Raw genomic sequence first — 5111 nt, forward strand, 5'->3', positions numbered from 1 at the left:
TACAGGCATGCGCCTTCATGCTCGGCTAATTTTTTCTATATATTTTTAGTTGTCCAGATCATTTCTTTCTATTTTTAGTAGAGATGGGGTCTCACTATGTTGTCCAGGCTGGTCTTGAACTTCTGACCTCAAGCGATCCTCCCGCCTCGGCCTCCCAGAGTGCTGGGATCACAGGCGTGAGCCACCGCGCCCGGCCCGTTTGGAGCTTTCTTTTCGTGCAGCCTAGTTTTGAGAGTCTTTGAGACACGGCCCCGGGACAGAGGTCCTGGTAGACGGGGCGCCGTGCGCAGAACGTGAGGGTGACGCCGTTGCCTTTCCACGGTGCGCTGAGCCAGCCAGAGCAGGGACTTTCCCCAGACAGTGTCTTGGGGGATGGAGGCCCTTCCCGAGCGAGGACATCTCTCGAGGTCCTGCCCCCTGCTCCCTTCAGACGGCCCGGAGCCTTCTGTGAGAGTCCAGGCTGCAGCCTGGTGAAGTTTCGGTCCTGGGGTCCCCGTCCCCATGAGCCCCGGGCCCTAGTGGGCCGAGCGGGCGCGGGACGGACAGACGGCGTGTGAGGGCGGCCAAGAGGGAGGCCAGGGAGGTGCCCTTAACCAAACAGGGAAAGAGCATCCAGCCACGTCACGTGGAGAAGGGAGGCGGGCGGTGGTCTCGGTCCCCACCCCTGGATCAGCCACCAGCTCGCGATGCTGCCCTGTGGAGCCTCAGTTTCCTCCTCTGCAGAGGGGGCCCCAGGGCCGCAGGGGTGCTCGGCGGCCTCTGCCTTCCCGGCGGTCGTACTGTCGCCCTCCTCGGAGGTGTTCTGCGTGGCGTCCACACAGGCAGGGAGTCTGCGTGGGCTGCCCTCCCAGCCGGGGTGAGCAGGGGCCGAGGACAGGCTGCCCGGCGCTTGCAGCTGCCTCCAGAGCGCCAGGCCTCACCCTCTCGACGGGGCCCACCCTTCCGGGCACCATCCCCTGGTCGGCGCGGACCACCGGCCCCTCCGGTTGGGGTGAGGCCAGGTTGGACGGCAGGGTGTGGTCCTAGATCAAGGCCACCCCCTCTCCAGCCCCCCCAGAAGGAGACGCCCTGCCTTCTTCCGGGCTCAGCCCAGGTGTATCTTAGGGAGGCGCATCTTAGCCCTCCACGTGGTGGCCATAGGAGGTAGTGAGCTCCCCGTGGCAGGAGGCATACAAGTGAGAATGGGGGTTTGTGGAGAGGATTCACCGTCCGAGCCCTGGCCCTGGTCTTGCTCAGGACCCACTTGGCAGGAGAAGGTGTGGCGTGTGCCTGGCGTGACGAGGTCACCGTGGGAACTGTCCCTGGCGTCCGCCACGCCCTGGGCTTCGGAAGGGTTCCTCCAGCTTCTCCCAAGGAGGGGGTCTGGCTTTGTGGGGTAACACGGCCGAGGCGCTGTCTGGCTGGGAGCTGGGGGTGCCTGCCTCTTTGGAGGGCTATGTCTCTGAGCATGGGGTGTCTCCAGCCAGCCTTCCGGAAGGTTCCGGAAAGTTCCGGAATCCTGGACCTCCGGTGATGCACCCAAGATGCTTGTGTCCCTTAAGGTGGGGACAGTCTTCTAGTGAGAGACAGAGGGTGGACGGAGCCCTCGCAGCGACTGGGAGGGAGGGCGGACCCGGCCCTGGGGCCGCTCGGTCTGGACAGGACTGGGGACGTCATGACAACGATGATGATGAGACTTCATTTTTACTGACCACTTGCTGTCTGCTGGGCACTAGTCTTGCATTCTTTCTGCCACGGGGAACTCATCACCTCTCGAGGCTACCCCAGCCGTTAAGTGTACCTCGGTACCCTCAATTCCTATCCAGTTCTCATTCTGGCCACAGAATCTGCTTTCCCGCCTCTTCCCCTTGCTGAGTGGGGCCTGCGGCACGGGCTCCTGCCCGGGGCATCGGCCCTTTCCGTGCCCTCTGTCCGAAACGCCGCGCCCGCCCCTGGCGGCTGTAGCGACAGCTAACGTCCTGGCTTCGCTCTGCACACTCTGCACGCGTTCGTTCGCTGAGCTCTGCAAAGCGTAGGCACCGATTGGCATTTTACAGAGGGGGAAACTGAGGCACAGAAGGATCACATCCCAGGATGACGCCCGCAGGGACATAGGTCGTGAGTGTGGATCTGGGGTGCACCCTCGGGGGGGCGCCTCAGCCCTGCTCTGACCCTCCTCCAGCGCCACCCCCCCCAAACTCAGGACCTCCCCCTGCTCCCCACGTCATGGTGGCCATGGTGGCACGTGGGATGCCCCTGTCTCCGGGCAGCCTCTGACCCCGGTGCTGTGTCCTGTGCGTGCAGAGAACAGCCTGGTGCCCTCCCTGCCCTGCAAGGGGCCTGCCCCTGCCTGGGGATTCAACCCCCCCTCCTCGTGCCGTCGGTCCCCAACTCAGCACCCCCACCCCGTCCCTTCCCCTCTGGTGACGCGATCTCGGCACCCTCGATGGGGCTGCAACCGGGCTCTCCCCGTTCCGGTCTGACCCTCTGGGAAGCGTCCGCTGCCTTCCTAGAAGTCTCCCTGCCTCCCTCTCGGACACAGGGCCTCCTTTGTTCCTTGCGGCGGGACGTCCTGTTCCGGAATGGCCGAGCCATTCCGTCCAGAAAGAGTCTCCTCCTGCCATCCCGCTTACCGACGGTAATAGCCGCCGGCCGTCCCGTGTGTCGGGTACCGTTGTGGTCACGGTGGACACGGGAGGCCCCGAGGAGGGGAGTCCCAGGCCTGCGGCCACGGATCTAGGAGGTGTCGGGGACGGGATTCAAACCCAGTGGTCCAGCGCCAGCCTGCTCTCTGACGCGCTGCCCCGAGTAGGCAGAGGCCCAGGTACAGTTGCGCAGGTTGCGCACTCACAAAAGTCTAGAGGCACCGTTCCCATTGGGGTCCCCGAGCGCCCACTGGGTCTGATGATGGCTTTCTGGAGGATGGCGGATTAGCGTCTTGGGGACAGGGGCGCCTTCGCCCAGCCGTGCTGCGTGGGCCAGCTGCTCCCGGAGTCACCTGGGCTCCCGTGCGTCCTGCAGCTCAGCAGCAGGTAACGCAAGCGCACGATTCTGGAACGGCCGCCACGTGCCAAGCACTGCTCTGAACACGCTACTGTTTCCTGTTTCCAGCCTTCTCAGTCCTGGGGACTGGCTTTATTATTCTCCCCGTCTCCGGGAGGGGAAACTGAGGCCCTGGGATCTCGGCACCTTGGCCAGGTTGCCTGGCCGGGAAGCGGCAGAGCTCGCCGCCCGCGAAGGCTGTACCGTACCCACCTGCAGCAGCAGGAGGGGGTCTGTGAGCGAGGACAGCTAGCCTGGCTCTACCCCCCTGGCTGTCCCAGGGTGTCACCGGGACCAGAGGGCTGCTCTGGCTTTATGTCACTGCCGTGGCCTCTGAAATGAGTCTTGCAAGGCGAGTACTTGGGTACCACCCACGTGGGTAAACCGAGGCCCCGGGGGGGGGGCAGACTGTTGAGGCAGGGACCTGAGGCTAGAGCTTGCTTGCTGTCCCTCGGGCCTCTCTGAGCCCTGGCCCTAACTTCCAGGTCCGACGGGGCTCGGCATTCTGTTCCCGCAGTTGTCTGCTTGTCCCTGCCCTGGCCCGGCTCCTCTACTTCGAAGCTGCTTGCTCAGCTACAGCCGGGGCCCGGTGGTCGTGGTGTCTGGGACACAGGTCTAGACGCTGACTCCTGGGGCACCGTTTTCCCATTTCTCACCGCCGTGGGGCCCTGGTGACCCGCAGCGCCCAGCTAGGCGCCATGGAGGACGCATCTGTTGGTTGGGAGTCCAGGGCAGGGTTCGATGCCGAGACCTGTGCTCCAGTCTCAGCTGCTAGGTCGGGCCCTCACCACTCTGACCCTCAGTGTCTTCGTCGGGCAGGCAGGAGAGTCAGGCTTCATCTAGTCTGAAGACATGATGACAGGATTGCCCTGGGCCAGCCTCCAGGTGCAAAAGCCGTCCACCGTCTGGGAGCAGGACCCTGGCACTGGGCGGCAGCCGAGGCTGAGGCCCTCGTCCTCCCATGGTGTGAACATGTGTGTGCATGTATATGTGCATGCATGTATGTGAGCACATGTATGTGCGTGTGGGTGAACATGTGTGTGTGTGTGTATGTGTACACTGGGACTGTCCCCGTGCCACTGCTCTGTCCTGAGGTTGCTTGCTGTGCCCGCTCTTTCATTGACATGAAACACCTGTCACCCGCCAGGCACTGGGCTGGTCACGTGGGAGGCCGCAGGGAACCAGACAGACACCCCCCTTCATGGAGCCGTGGTCTAGTGGGACAGACTGACATTCATCAAAAAGTTGAAACGAATTTAAAACCGCGGCGGCGGCAAGAGTGGGGAAAGAGAGGCGCGGGATGCCATAGGGTGCCTAGACTGCGGTGCAATCCCGGAGGGCTTTCCTGAGGAAGTGACATTTGCGATGAGCTCTAAAGGGTGGGTAGGAGAGAGAGCAAGAAGAGGGGAGGGAAGAGCATTCTAGCTGGAGGGGAAAGTTTGTGCAAATGTCCTGGGGCAGCAGGGACCAAGGAAAGCATTGAGGAGAGAGTATATGCGTGTGTGTGTGCGTGTAGGATAAGTGGGGTGGGAGGGGTCCTGCTGCCAGGACCAGGGCCAGGTGGGCAGAGCCCCACATCCCTGCAGTCGGTGACAAGCAGCACACCTGCTCCCAGGCCGGCAGCAGCCAAGAACGGGAGATGTCAGGGAAACCATCTAAACTCCTAGAAGCACCTTTCGGGGGGGACATTTTCGTCTGGGGCCATCTTACAGGGCACAGCTGCCAGGACAGCCTGGTCCGGGCGTGGTGGGGTGGGCTGTAGGCTGAGGACCCCTCTCCCTGCCACAGTGGAAGCCGGAGAGACAGGAGCCCGGGACGCCCTGCGGTGCTGGGCGGGGAGGCTGCCCCCCGCGGACCCTCACGCGCGCCCTGGACAGTTCTGGTCCAGCAGGAGGATGCGGAATGGGGCGTGCCAGGTGTCCGGGGAATCCCAGCCGGGCGGGCCATGGGGAGTCAGTCCCGGGCTTGGTGGCCCTGGGGACCTTTCCCATACGCAGCATTCAGCTGCTACCCTGGCGCATCCAAGTGGCTCCCGCTGCGCCCACGCGGGCCTCGGATTTGTGGTCCTTTCCATCTTCGGGGGGCGGTGG

General features: G+C 63.7%; 1 protein-coding gene across 5 annotated transcripts in view; it reads left to right on the forward strand.

Annotated features, from left to right (window-relative positions):
- Window positions 1-5111, forward strand: part of KLF15 (Kruppel-like factor 15) — a 20771-nt gene that overhangs the window by 5653 nt on the left and 10007 nt on the right. The gene's annotated exons all lie outside the window — the stretch shown is intronic.

Source organism: Propithecus coquereli, unplaced genomic scaffold (assembly GCF_000956105.1).
Source record: "Propithecus coquereli isolate 6110/MARCELLA unplaced genomic scaffold, Pcoq_1.0 Scaffold584, whole genome shotgun sequence".
NCBI lineage: Eukaryota > Metazoa > Chordata > Mammalia > Primates > Indriidae > Propithecus > Propithecus coquereli.